The sequence below is a fragment of the Mesocricetus auratus genome, unplaced genomic scaffold (genome assembly GCF_017639785.1).
Source record: "Mesocricetus auratus isolate SY011 unplaced genomic scaffold, BCM_Maur_2.0 Super-Scaffold_100042, whole genome shotgun sequence".
Taxonomy (NCBI): Eukaryota; Metazoa; Chordata; class Mammalia; order Rodentia; family Cricetidae; genus Mesocricetus; species Mesocricetus auratus.
In genome coordinates this window covers 5,389,151-5,404,196 of record NW_024429219.1, presented here as the reverse complement: position 1 = coordinate 5,404,196, position 15,046 = coordinate 5,389,151, and the positions used below count along the sequence as shown (strand labels likewise).

The following is a 15,046-nucleotide window of genomic DNA, read 5'->3' as shown; positions in this document are numbered from 1 at the left end:
TAAAAGGCCCAGCTGGGAGCTGGAGAGGCAGCTCAAGGGTTAAGAGATCTCGCTGCTTTTGCAGAGGACCCGGGTTTGGGCCCCAGCTCCCGGAAGGAGAGACTCACAGCTGCCTGTGTAACTCCAGCTCCGGGGGGATCCAATGCCCTCTTTTGGCTTCCACAGGCCCTGCACTCACACACACAAGCTCACAAATAATAAAAGGCCTGCTGCACCCTTGGTAGAGCGAGGCTGACATCGCCGATGCGGTTTTTAACGGGTTATTTAGATTGTATAATTTTATTTCAGTTTTTCACATTTGTCTGGCTTACATTTATTTCCTGTGTGTGCACATGGGGGCTGAGCGTTGGTGGCACATGCCTTTAACCCCAGCACTCTGGAGGCAGAGGCAGGCGGATCTCTGTGAGTTCAAGGCCAGCATGGTCTACAAATCGAGTTCCAGGACAGCCCCCAAAGCCACAGAGAAACCCTGTCTCGGAAAAACCAAAAAAAAAGAAAAAAAAGAAAAAAAAAGGAGAGAGGCTCACCCTCACCTGGTCCCATCCTGCCCCTCCCAGGAAGTGCCCGTGCAAACCTCCACACAGGATGTACTTGCTTTCCTTCCTACGAAGAGACTGAATGCCCCACATACATTGGCTGACCTCCATTACAGGTTCATTTTGGAAATCTGACATACTGGAGATTCTTTTTTTTTTTTTTTTTTTTTTTTTGGTTTTTTTGAGACAGGGTTTCTCTATATTGTTTTGGAGGCTGTCCTGGAACTCTCTCTGTAGACCAGGCTGGCCTCGAACTCACAGAGATCCACCTGCCATACCAGAGATTCTTGCAACAACAGTGTGAGTGTTTCGTTTGGTTTTTTAAAGATTTATTTATTATGTATGTAGTATTCTCCTTGCACGTATGCCTGCAGACCAGAAGAGGGCACCAGATCTCATTACAGATGGTTGTGAGCCACCGTGTGGTCGCTGGGAATTGAACTCAGGTCCTCTGGAAGAACAGTCTGTGCTCTTAACCTCTGAGCCATCTCTCCAGCTCCGGGTGTTTTGTTTTTAAGTTTTTAAAAACTGTTAAGTCGTGTAGACAGCACCGTACTTGAGCAAATGCTTGATGTTGTTTAAGGGTTTAAAAAGAAACTGTTCTGGAATGGCTGGCTTTTACTGTCTGCAAAGGGAAAAGGCAGAGCTAGCCCTTCAGCTTTGAAGGTGTAGAAACCTAGGGTGACAGACAGAAAGGCACAGGGGCCACTTAAGTGTGCTGGGCTAGGTGGCTCATGCCTGTAATCCCAGAATGACGTCTACCTCGAGGTGGGACACATGCCCTTGTCTCTTAAGGGTTAATCCAGTGTGGCAGTTCGGGAACCTGGCTAGGGGACACCCGCAGAGTGCTGCCCCCCCTGCCGTCACGTGCTGCGGCCTGATGGTGGTGGGGCTGTTGCAATGGCCATGACAATAGTTGAGGGCAGCATGCAGGCAAGCTCACGCTGACATCACCACTCCACCATGAAGTTCTGAGATGGGGCTGAGGCAGCAATGATTTTATCCAATGAACGCTAAGTCTCAAACCCTAGGCAAAGGGAGGTGCCTATTTAGCCAATCAAAGTGGACCTGGCCACCAGGTTCTCCCAGCATTCCTCAGTCCCTACCTGTTACAGCGTGTGGCTGGCACACCAACCCTGTACCCCGAACTCTCCAGTCCAGGGTCTGGGCTGCCCTTCTCCAGCTGCCCCTCCCTACATAATCCAGCCATTTTGCTTATGCCATTCTCTGGTCAGTCTCTTGACCCAGGCAGCCCCTCTTAATCTTTGGTCCCTGTCCCCCCTCTGCTCACATGGATCAGGGCCATGTCCACTCTGGACTCTCCCAGGTGTCCTTGCCTGTGGATACACTCTCCCTTTTATCTACAGTAAGCTTTCTCCATCATACATACCTAGATCTGTCATGTCCTTTTCTTTTTTTCTTTTCTTTTCTTCATTCAATGAATTCCCTCAAACACTGGGGCTGAAGAAATGGCTCAGTGGTGAAGTGTTTGCAGAAAACCTGGTTTCGGTTCCCAGCACCCACTTCCGGTGGCTCACAACGGCCTCCACTATAGAGTAAGTGCTAACTCACACAGCAGACTCCACTATAGAGTAGGTGCTAACTCATACAGCAGACTCCACTATAGAGTAGGTGCTAACTCACACAGCAGACTCCACTATAGAGTAGGTGCTAACTCACACAGACTCCACTATAGAGTAAGTGCTAACTCACAGCAGACTCCACTATAGAGTAAGTGCTAACACACAGCAGACTCCACTATAGAGTAGGTGCTAACTCACACAGACTCCACTATAGAGTAGGTGCTAACTCACAACAGACTCCACTATAGAGTAGGTGCTAACTCACACAGACTCCACTATAGAGTAGGTGCTAACTCACACAGACTCCACTATAGAGTAGGAGCTAACTCACAACAGACTTCACTATAGAGGTGTTAACTCACACAGCAGGGGCCCCTGGCCTTCCATCCTTGATATCCCAACTCTTTATCCTCTCTCCCAATGAGCTCAGTCTTTTTCTTTTTCTCTTTTTTTAAAGAGGGTCTCCCTATATGTATCCCTGACTGGTCAGGCTGGCCTCTCAGAGACCTGCCTGCTTCTGCCTCCTGAGTGTGTTGGGGTTAAAAGCATGTGCCATACACCCGGCTTCACAGATGCACTTCTTGAGTGCCAAGGCAGTGTGACCAGAGGCCTCAAGCTCTTGGTCCCTGTCATGATGGACTACATCCCTCCAACTGTAAGCTAGAATAGACCTTCCATTCCTTAAGTTACTGTAGATATTTTCTCACAGCACGGAGACAAGTCACTAATACAGTATCATAACTTTCATTTTACAGGTACAAAGACTGAGGCAGAGTTTTGCAGTCTTGGGAAAAACTCAGATATTCTGATGCCAGAATTCACACTCTGCCCACCATACAACGCTGCCAGCATTCGTAAGCAGTGCCAGTAACTCTCGTGACAATGCAAAGATATTCCTCATCACACGTTTACAGAAGAAAGCCCAAAAAATCCAACCATTTACCAAAACAGACTGCTGAAATACTGGTCATGAGGACACCTCTTAGTCAGCCAGAACAGCCCCATCCTATCCACGGACCTTTGTCACTCAGCATCTGACAAGTCACTCTGCAATGTGGGGACAAGTACAAGCTAAACCCCTCCCTCCCGGGTTTCAGGAAGTCGGTGCGTTACAGCAATCGCTGTATTTAATCTTTCTCTCCTCGCGGTCATTTGACACGTGCGACACGTGCACTTGCAGCGTGAAGTTGACGTCTTTCATCTCTTGCTTCCCTGAAGTTAAGCCGCAGATACTGGGCGGGAGAAAGGCCTTTGGGACATTTACCGAAATAGAAAAATAAAAAGTGTTTTTTTTTTTTTGAGATTGTCCCACATTGCTCCGTCTCGACTAGAACTCGAGCTCGCGGTCATCCTCCTGCCTCTGACTCTCCGCCCCCCCCCGTGCTGGAGCGAAAAGGCCTGGGCCTCCGCGCCCAGCTGATAGGCGGGTTTCCAGTGTCGCGGAGAACTTCCCCCTCGGAGCCCACGAAAGGTCAGGTGGGCGCGACCGGAGAGTGGGCGAGCCCTGACCTTTGAGGCGGTGCTGGCGCAAGGGGGAAATTCTGACTCGCAAGTCCGTGAGGACCCGAGCCCCGCTCCGCCTCGGCCCGGACCGAGTGAGAAGCCGCCCGGGGGCGGACCACCCGGAACGCCTCCGACGGACCACCGGCCGCCGGAAATGGGTCGGCTGAGCCGCAGAGACGCACTACTGGGCTTCCGTCAGCTGCGGCGCCGGCGATTGGCTACACCGCGGTGGGCGTGCGTGCGTGCAAGTCCGCCCCCCCGCCCCTGCGGGACTCAGTGCGCCTGCGCGGCTTCCGCGAGCGCTCTCCCGGGAGCAGCGCCGCCGCCGGAAGCTGCCTGCGGTCCCCGGTCTCCCCAGGGTCACGGAGAGCTGCTCCTTTGCGGACTTCCGGGGGTGAAGAGGGCGGCTTGGGGGTGTGGCGCGCTTGCCGGTGACCGCGGCGCATGGGCTGGCCTGGGAATGACTCGGCCTGGCGGATTCCCAGCCCTGGGGCCCCGGGCGTCCCGACAGCTTTGAAGACACTGCCCGCCAGGCTCCGCAGCTACCGAGAGCTCGCTCTCCGAGAGTCGGCAGAAATGAAAATACCATAGAGGGACGCCGTGCCCCAGGCAGTCAGACTGCTGCAACGATGGCCCCGAAGAAACGGGGATGTTCCCAGGAAGGAGAGGGAACCAGCCCGAGGGGGCCTTGTTTCCCTGCAGCCGATTGCACACAGTTCCTACACCTGACGGGGCGAGCCCCGGGAGAGCGTCCGTGCGCATATCCCCGGCTCTCTGCTAAAACTGACCAGCCTCCATACAGATAACTTCAGGCAGTTCCCTGCATGTCTCTGTCCCTCTCCCCAGCGTGGCCACACTGAATAAAATCTGCTTTTTACTATTAATTCAAGTCTTAATTGGCTTACTGAGGACAAGAGGCCAGAGCTTACTGAGAAACAGATGTTGACAGTCAAGATGGATAATAATTATATAGTGAATGTTAAGTAAGTCCCGTCTGCTCTGGGCTGAGCAGCGGTTACCCTTAGGACAAAGACAAAGTACCCTGAGTGGTGGCGGTGTGCTTGTTTGTAGTTCTCTGATTTGGACAGCGACTCCTGTGCAAGCATTAAAGGCAGGAGCAGATAATGCCAGCCACGGTCCACCCTTGCCACAGTGTGGCTCACCGCTCTGGCGGTGGCCCTTTGGCGTTATAAGGCAGTGTGTCATGTCCTGTGTGTTGCTTCATCCTCTCCTGGCTGTGAAGCTGTTGAGCAGTGCTGTACATGCCTCACAAAACAGGAACCCGTTCACGAAGCTTTTTTCTTTTTCATTGTCCTCGGTGTGCCGGGCATGCAACAGTAGACAAATAGTGTCCTTCTTGGCTATAGGGCGGGTTCTTTGCAGTGGGGGGAAGACAGTGAACGCCAGCATAGATAAATCCAGCCACGTGTCACCCCGTGACAGAGACGTGTTCTGAAAACTTTTGCACTCCCAGCTTCCGTGTCAACAATAAGGGAGCCTCTCCTGGGGTCACGCTGGTCTGTGTGGTCTGGTGCCATTATACAAAGCATACCACTACACGTGTGTCAGGCTCCCGGATGGATTGAGAAGGACAGGAGGGAATGAATGGGTGAGCGTGTGTGTGTGTGTGTGTGTGTGTGTGTGTGTGTGTGTGTGCCACATGTGTGTAGGTACCCACAGAAGCCAGAAGAGGGGTTCATATCTATTGCAGAACGTTTAATTTTGCAAAGATGTGTTGCATTTGTTTATGTTTCAGAATATTTAAACTATGCACAGATGTGTTGCGGGGCTGGAGAGATGGTTCAGAGGTTAAGAGCACTGGCTGCTCCAGAGGTCCCAAGTTCAATTCCCAGCAACCACATGGTGGCTCACAACCATCTGAAATGAGACTGGTGCCCTCTTCTGGCCAGCAGGCATACAGACAGACAGGACATTGTATATATAACAAATAAATAAATCTTAAAATGTTGCGTTTGTTTATGTTGTGAAATATTTGTTTAACTATGCAAAGATGTGTTGCTGTTTTACCTTGTCTGCCTAAGGCACCTGGTTGGTGTAATAAAAGGCTGAATGGTGAGGGAGAAGTTATAAGCGGAACTTCCTGTCAGGAAGAATAAGTAGGAGGAGGAGTTTAGGCTCAGGGAAAGAAGAAAAAGAGATGACAGGAAGATTCCAGGGGGCCAGCCAACCAGACACAGGGGAAGCAGAAAATAGGGCGTACAGAGTGAAAGAAAGGTAAAGTTCCAAGGCAAAGAATAAAAGAATAGAAACAGGTTAAATTAAATTAAGTTAAAAGAGCTGGTGGGACAAGCCTAAGCTAAGGCTGAGCATTCATAATTAACAATAAGTCTCCATGTCTTTATTTGGGAGCTGTTTGGTGGCCCAAAGAAAATGCCAACTCCACAGATGCTCTCTGGCTGGAATTACAGGCAGTTGTGAGCTGCCTGGCACCAGCAGCTCTTACACAGCCTTCTCTCCCTCCCAGCCATGATTTGTAGAAGCATGGCTCCCAAGTAACCATTGATGCTGCTCTTTGTCATGCCTCCAAGGTGGTGCGGGCTCCGCTTCTGGGTAGTCATTCACGTAGCTGTGGTTTCTGTCTTAGCGCTCAACCACTGAGTCCACTCCTGGCTGCTGAGTCAACACACTTTTTTTTTTAAACTCACAGCAAAACCTGCGGAGCAGCTCTGGAGTTAGTCATCACTCATGTCCCTGGTTCAGGTGGCTTCCAAATGAGAAGTCTGGGGCTCCATCCCTGGCATCTCCCTTCCTCAACTCTGGCTGGATGATTGTACTTGGAAACCCTGCTCCCTCCGATGGCAGCCTGCATAGGCCTGAGCCTGGAGTATTCCTGAACAAATTGCTGACCCCCTGGTGCCTCGGGCTCCCTGCCCATAAAACACTGTAGTTGGCGTCTGCCTGATTCAGAGTCTTGATGAAGAGGTGGCAGGAGGAACTGGAACGCTGACCTGCAGTACACACAGGCTTTCCTTCCTCCCACATTAGATTTAGAATTACATTACATTAGAGTGGTAACCACATTCAGTGAGTGGATATGGGCTGGATTAAAAGCCTATAATCCCAGCACTCAGGAAGCCGAGTGTCTTAGTCTCTGTTGTGCTGCTGTGAAGGAACACCGTGACCGAGGCTACTCTTACATTTCACGGGGGGGGCTGTTTACGGCTTCAGAGGTTTAGTCCGTCGTCATCATGATGGGGAGCGTGGGAGTGGGGAGGTGTAGCGCTCGAGAAGTAGCTGAGAGCCAACATCCTGGTCCTCTAGCAGAGTGGGGGATGGCGTGGGCGGGCTGGGCTTGGCATCGGCTTTTGAAATCTCAAAGCCCATCCCCGGTGACACGCTTCCTCCAGCAAGGCCACACCTGGTTATCTTTCCAGTCCTTTCAAACAGCGCCACTCCCTGGTGACTAAGCGTTCAGATGCATGCGCCTATGGGGCCGTTCTTAATTCACACATCACGCTGAGGCAGGAGGATAGCAGCACGCCCAAGGTCAGCCTGAGCTACAGTGTGCCACAGATGCTGCACACAGGTCTTCAAGCTCGCCCTTGCTTCCAGGTGCTACGGATCAAGCAGATGCCACTGGGAGCACAGAGGTCTTTGCTCCCACACATCAACAGGGAAGGCAGGCATGGGAAGCATGCAGGGTTGTCTCCTCCCAGGAAAAGATACATAGCCTGTTCTTCCATAGAGAAGGCTGGAGACCGGAGGTGATTAATAGTCTGGTGATCTGTGTTATCTGAGGGGCCAGTCCGTACCAAGCTCTCACAATGAGACCGGAGGTACGGAAGAGTCTAGATGACCCTTACGTTATCTGTGTATCAAGGGGCTCCCACAAACTCCACAAACAGGACAGGAAGTGGATAACAGTCCAAATGACCTGTACGCTCTCTGTATGACCAAAACCACGGCAGGTCTTCCTTCCCTAGGCCCTTAAGCTAACACAAGTAGCCTAATTCTAGAACCCATCTTCTTGGAAGAAATGGCATGTACATGAGTTGAGTTTCGATGTAACTTATGTCTCCTTGTGCACCGGGGATTGTATTATACCGCTTTTTTTCCCCAAACCGTACTGTGTTTAAATATGTTTACAATAAACCTCTTGGGGTCAGACTCCAGGAGTTTGAACCAACCTGGCTAAGTAAGTCGTGCTGAACTGTGTTTCCTTCTTCCCCTCAAGGTTTGTTTCTCTGTTAGCCGCAACATTTCTAGGGATCCCCACAATGTGCCGCCAGCCCCAGCTGTGCTGTTGTGATTAATTTTAAATTATGGCAGACACATGTCAATGAAGAAACTGACACAGTACCAAATCCCACATTGGTACTTACAATTCTTAGTAGGGGCTAAAGAAATGGCTCGGTTGGTAAAAGCATTTGCCAGCATCCAGAAGAAGCAGCTCACAGCTGCCTCTAACTCCAGGTCCTGGGGATCATGTGGACATAGTCAGCCCAGACACAAGGACAGACAGACACACAATTAAAAATTTATTTTCTTTTTATATCAGTGTTTTACCTGTAGGGATGGCTGTGTGAGGATTTTGGATCCTGGAGTTACAGACAGCTGTGAGCGGCCATGTGGTTGCTGGGAATTGAACTGTGGTCCTCTGGAAGAGCAGTCCGTGCTCTTAACCACTCAGCCATCTCCCCAGACCTAACATTATTTATTTTCAATTTCATATTTGACTTTATGATATATTTTTCTAAAGGCTTCAAAATTACCTATTAAAATTAAAATATAAACTATAATGAATAAATAGCAAATATCTACTATTAAATACTAGAGTTTAATAAAATATTTATTTTAAAGTATTAAATATGGGTTTTTTTGCTTGTTTTTGTTTTTCTTTTCTGAGATAGTGTTTCTTTGTGTAGCTCTTACTGTCCTGGAATGAGCTCTGTAGACCAGACTGACTTCGAACTCACAGAGATCCGCCTGCCTCTGCCTCTGGAGTGCCAGAATTGAAAAGCATGTGCTTTTTAATGTTTCAAAATGTTCTTAAGTTGTGTTGGATACTTTTTTCTTTTTAAGAATCAGTCTCGTTGGGTAGCCGGTTAGCCTGGAACCTGCTATACAGACCAGGCTGGCCTTGAACTCACACAGATCCACCTGCCTCTACCTCCCAAGTGCTGGGATTACGGAGGCATGCCACCACCTCTGACTATATAAGGATTCAATTGATCTACAATTCTGGAGTTGAGTTTTATTGCAGACGATCCTCGTAAAGATTAGGTTTCTGCGCTGTTCTGTCCCTCCATTCCTATCCGAGGATGTTGTGGAGGGCCAGAGTATTGCTGCAGGGGTTCCAAAGTCTGTGAGTCGAAAGAGTCACCAGGCTTTTCTTCTGGAGCTGCAGGATGGAGCGCAGCAGGCTGGAGAAAACGGATGCTCAGGACACGTGGGAACCAGGGCTTCCTGAGTATTCCTACATAGGCATTGGTTGTACAGGAGTGTGCTGCACCCTCTATGTCTAAGAGGCAGGAATAGCCCCACCGCCAGCCCTCCCAACATGGTGATGGGTGGGCACCACCTGCCAGGGCCCAGTCATAGGCACAGATGCTTGGTAACCGTGTGTCTGTCTGGTCTGCAGGCCTGGGCTGGAGGGCGCTTACTTAGTAGCCGATCTTACCCGACAGATTTCTTCTAAAGGTCCGGATGCAGCGTGTGGGCTTCCATGGATACTCTGTCCTGTGCACTGCACAGGACTGGGACAATGCGGTTGGTCTCAAATAAGGCACAAATATTTAGGAGCCATCAATATGCAGTGGACAGGGCCGAGCGTTGGTGGCACACGCCTTTAATCCCAGCACTTGGGAGGCAGAGGCAGGCGGATCTCTGTAAGTTCGAGACCAGCCTGGACTACCAACGGAGTTCCAGGACAGCCTCCAAAGCCACAGAGAAACCCTGTCTCGAAAAAACCAAAAAAAAAAAAATGCAATGGACACCCCACAGGGAGAACTCAGAAGCCAGGGGAAACCCAGCAGGCTGGCTGCCAGCTCCTCCCCCCCCCGTCCCTTCCCCTCCCCTCCCTTCTCTCCCCTCCCCTCACTCACCTCACCTGTTGCTCTTCTCCCTGGCTTTTTATCCACTCTCCTTTGCCCAAGTTCTGTTTGATTTCTCTCTTCCAGGTCAGCTCCTGTTGGTATCACAAGAGAATAAATGAATGTCTTATCTGATAACTACCTACTGGATAGTTGCCCAGGGTATTGGGTAAAGGTCACAAGGATAGGTAAAAGTCCTGAAGTATTTTTCAGAGGAAGGAGCTATTTTCCTCTCCAGTTCTCTTTTCTCTCCTGCCCCCTCCCCCCACCCCTGCCTTTCCCTCCCTCTCTCCCTCCCTCCCTCCCTCCCTCCCTCCCTCCCTCCCTCTCTCTCTCTCTCTCTCTCTCTCTCCCTCTTATAGAATCTCCAATGGTCCAGTGACACGACCTTGAACTCCTGACCCTCTTCCAAGCACTGTGTTTGCTGGTGTATGCACGCCTGTGCTCGCATCTTTGTCTTGTGAACGTCTCCTGTGTCCCCGTAGAGTGGACGAGACTTCATGCGGCCCAGCCTCAGAGTCACACTCCCTTGAGATGCTCAGAGACACACAGGCAATTAAACCATACAGAGCTGGCCCCTTGGCTCAGACTGTAAGATCTCAGAACGTGGCAGGAACAGTTTTATGGATACCGTCAAGGGCTGATGCTCTCTCTGTCTAGACTTGGGAGGGTTTTGTAGTTCTGTGATTTTTTTTTAATTTTGCATTTGGAAGATTAGAAAGACAAAATGGATAAATCAAATGACCATCTAAGTTCTTTGCTATCATCTACCCTCTGTTGCCATGGTGATTTTATCATGCAAAACTGTAGGCATGTGATGAAAGCCGAGCAGAAGAAACCTTTCATAGAACACTCCTGAAGCAGTCGGTGTGGTTCAGCTGCAGGCTGATAAAAATTAATCTTGAGAATCTCTTAGCTCAGAGGAGAGACATGTGTCACAAGCAGAGGAGCCCAAAAGAATGTCACCACCGTGCTGGAAAAAGCAGTGACGTCATTTCAGGGGAGGTGACAGCTCTGCCCACAACCACCCTGATGGCAGGGGTGGGCAGCACTCAGCTAAATGTCACCGTTCAGCAGGGGCACAGAATACGTAGGAGCACGTGCACATGATACCTGAAAGGCCACTGGGTTAGCCCAGGACATTGAAAACTTCAGGTGATCTGATTGGCAGTGTGGCTGTGTGTTTTTTATGGTGTGACAGACTTCCAGTCACCAAAGTCAGCGCAGGATGACTCTGCAAAGCTCGCAGGGCACATTTCCTAGATGGCCACTCCCCTCTGCCTCTCTCCTGGGGCTTTTTTTGTTGTTTTGTCTTGGTTTGGGTTTTTTTTTTTTTTTTTTGAGACAGGGTTTCTGTCTGTGTAGCCCTGACTGTTTTGGAACTCGCTCTGTAGACCAGGCTAGCTTTGAACTCACAGAGATCCTGCCTCTGCCTCCCGAGTACTGAGATTAAAGGTATGTGCGCCACCACTGCCCGGCTTGTAGCTATTTTATTGATGATTGTGGTGAGAGGAATTGGTGGCGCACATCTTTAATCCCAGTACTCAGGAGGCAGAGGTGGGCAGATCTTTGCCAGCTAGAAGCCAGCCTGGTCTACAGAGCGAGTTCCAGGACAGGCTCCAAAGCAATACAGAGAAATCCTGTCTTGAAAAACAAACAAACAAACAAACAGAAAGAGTACTGTTTCCTTAGGAAACACATGCCAAGTATTGAGCTATGGAAATCACATTAATTTGTTTTCTTTAGTGCTCAATACATAGGGTGGAACAGATTTACTATACTTTAAATGCCCAACTGGATAAACGGAGAGTTAAGAACACACACACACACACACACACACACACACACACACACAAAATCTGTCTCAGGTCACATGACCATACATATCAGAGTCTGAACTCATCAGGGTCAGACTGAAAATTGAGTGTGGGCTTGTACTAACCACCAGACCTGCGTCCCTTCCCTTGCAGAATTCCAGCTTGAGGACCCCAAAGCCTTCCAGGGTGGTCTCCCACTTTTCTTTAATGGGAAAAGTCACGAGTGCCAGTGTGTGGGGAGCTTGGAGACTTCATCTGCTATGGATGGGGCTGTAAATTGGCGAGGCTGCTGTGGAAAACCCCCAAGTGAAACCGAGCAAACCCCTTGGCACAGGAGCTCCACCTTTAAGTGTACACCAAAGATCGTGACCCCGGGGGGCATCTGGCATGTCTGCATGGCAGCATAAAGTCCATGAGTGGAAGCAACTCAAGTGTCCGCCAGCTGCCGAATGGATAAACAGAATGTGATGTACCCTCTAAGGAATATTCCTACACCAAGAAAGGAGTGAAGTATCAAAACAACCTATAATATGAGCAGATCTTTACAAAAATACGCTAAGTGAAAGAAGCAAGTCACAGAAAACTACAGATTGGCTAATTATATTTTATGAATTTCTGGAAGAGACGAATACACAGAGACAAGATTAGTCTCAAGGACAAGGTTAAGGCTTCAGGGAGATACAACATAAGTGGGATTTCGGTTTATTTGTCTGTTTCCCTGAGACAGGGTTTCTTTGTGTATCCCTGGCTGTCCTAGACTTCACTCTGTAAACCAGGCCGGCCTCCGACTCCTGAGTGCTGGGATTAGAGGTGTGTGCCACCACACCCAACCAGCTTTAGGGATTGTGTTTTTAAATATTTCTTAAAATCTGGTCATGGTGGCACATGTGGGATCTCTGGGAGTTCCCAGCACTCAGAAGGCAAAGCCAGACACAAGTGGATCTCTGGAAGTCTGAGGCCAGATTGGCCTCCATAGTGAGTCACAGGCCAGGCAAGGCTACATATTGAGAGAGACATTGTCTCAAAAAATCAGAAAGCTGTGTGCATGTGTGTTTGCCTGGGTGATTACATGCGCACCACATGCATGCAATGACTGAGAAGGTCAGAAGGGGCATCACTTGTCCTTAAATCAGAGTTACAGGCAGTTGTGAGCCGACATGTGGGATTCTGGGCATCTCACGGGGTTCTGTTCAAGAACGGCCCGTGCCGTTAACCATAAAACCAACTCTAGCCCCACCCAGGATTTCTTTTTGGTTGATGGGGACGTTATATAATTATCCAGAGATAGCTTCATAGCATAGTGAATAGACTAAAATCTACTGAACTTTGGGTAGCTTGAAGGTTGAAATCTATGTTATGGGACATGGGCCTTATGAGGGTCAGATCCAAGAGGTCCTTGAGCCCTGAGCTATAAGTCCCAGGTTTTCAAAGTGGGCACAAGAAGTCACCTCTCCAGCCCCTCCACTGACGTATCCAAGGAGGGCGGTGACATGACCAGCCTCGAGTGGTCTTGGAACGTGTCCAGCGTGTATTATTAAACGTCAGCTCCTTTCTGTTCCCTCATCCTTCAGTCCAAGAGCAAGCCTCCATCATTTGAACTCTAGTGGGAAGTCCAACTGTTTTAGATAAAACCACCCATTTTGAAGACAAGGTCTTGCTGCATCACCGGGCTGGCTTGCAACTCAATTGCTTCAGTCTCACAAGCTCTGGGATTATAGCTGTGTGCCTCTATGTCCCAATGAAGGGCCCAGGCCCTCACCCAGGCCCTCATGATGTAGGCCCCTGATTCAGCAGGATGGGCTGTGCCACGACCTTGCTGTAATTACTGGGAAGAAACTGCCAGATATTCTCTATGTGGTGATGAACCCATCAGAAGTGAGCTGACAGACTCCGATGGGCTTTACTGGTAAGGAGGGCCTCTAGGTACAGCAACCTTTCCACAGCTGCAGCTGACCAATCAACTCTGGACAGGTTCCCCCATCCTGGAGGTGCACCAATCCTGAGACTGTTACTATGCAACTTGCAGATCCCCCCCAGGCCCCCTCCCCTTGCCCTACCCCCAATAAATGCTCTGCCTCACTGCAGCTCAGGGTCTCTCCTGCTCCTCTGCTGTGTCGAACGACGAGAGACCCGAGTTTGAATTCGCAATTAAAAAGACTTTTTGCTTTGCATCAGATCTGGTCTCTTGGTGGTCTCTGGGGGGTCCAGACTCTGGGCACAGCATTTGGTGGCTTGTCCAGGATAGCCCAAACCCACCACAGCTACCCTCCGTTGAGTCTCAGAGTGCCAACCATCAGGTGACTTTCTATTTTCCCCGGGGAAAGTTCTGGTTCTGTCTCTGGCTGGTGGAGTACCTTCTGTGAAGCCTGCTTAAGATATAGATGGACACATTGGTGGATCACAGGCTGGGGTGACTGGGAGATGTCCCAGTTTCCCTGTGGGTGGGTCGGGAGACCCTTGGGGGGGATTGGGTCCCCCTATTTCCTCTGGTTGGGTTGCAACTGCAAAACCATTGGTCTGGTGTCTCATTGTTGGATCTGAGCATGGCCATCTTGTGTTTTGTCTACTGTGTGTGTGTGTGTATTTTGTTGTATTTGCCCCTCTGTTTTGGTGGTTTAAATGCCCAAAGGTCATGGGCCCAGCTCCTAGTCACCCACCAGCTCCTAGTCACCCACCAGCTCCTAGTCACCCACCAGCTCCTAGTCACCCACCAGCTCCTAGTCACCCACCAGCTCCTAGTCACCCACCAGCTCCTAGTCACCCACCATGCTCCTAGTCACCCACCAGCTCCTAGTCACCCACCATGTTGAGTGTCTGAACAGAGGATCTGGGGCTAGTAGCTATGGTCGGAAAAGTTAACAACTTTCTGCTGCCATGCTGAATGCTACCTTGTCCCACGCTGGTGGATGGGGTTCCCACAACCTGCCCCGAGGACTGCCCCCTTCCACTTCTGGTCAAACTGACAGGGGATGTCCTTCTTTATGCTGTGAGCACATGTTTCTCTTATTGGTTGGTGAATAAAGCTGCTTCGGCCGACGGGCAGGCCGGGTGTAGCCAGACAGGAAGAATGCTAGGAAGAGGATTGCAGAGAGATTGCAGAGTGTGTTGAGAGGGAGACGCCATGTGGCTGCCGAGGAGGCAAAAATCTCAGGCATCACCGGTAAGCCAAGGCCAGGTGAAGATACACAGATTAATAGTTACGGGTTAATGATTAAGAGACAGCTAGCCAATAGGAAGCCTGAGCCGTCAGCCAAATCGTTTATAATTAATATAAGCCTCTGGTGTTTATTTGGGACTAAATGGCTGCAGAACCAGGTGGGACAAAAACTTCTGTCTACACCAAACAGGTTTGGCTCCATGGCTCAGGGCCAAGCTATGGAGGTGCTGTGATGCCGTAGCCAGACTTCCGTCCACCAGGGCTGCTCTGGTCATTCAGATTCAAGGGGTTATAAATAGTTGCCATCCTTTAGAGGGGTTGGTTACAAATTATCATTGATTAGGCTAAGAGAATACTGTTAGTCTCAGGTGCTTCATTCTGGCGCAGGTTTTTATGT

General features: G+C 49.9%; 1 long non-coding RNA gene across 1 annotated transcript; it reads left to right on the top strand.

Annotated features, from left to right (window-relative positions):
* Positions 1–2,659: 2,659 nt before the first annotated feature.
* LOC121135813 lies at positions 2,660–3,420 on the top strand. Its single transcript, XR_005872934.1, has 2 exons — positions 2,660–2,774; positions 2,875–3,420. It is a non-coding gene; the product is annotated as an uncharacterized LOC121135813 (long non-coding RNA).
* The last annotated feature ends 11,626 nt before the right edge of the window (positions 3,421–15,046 follow it).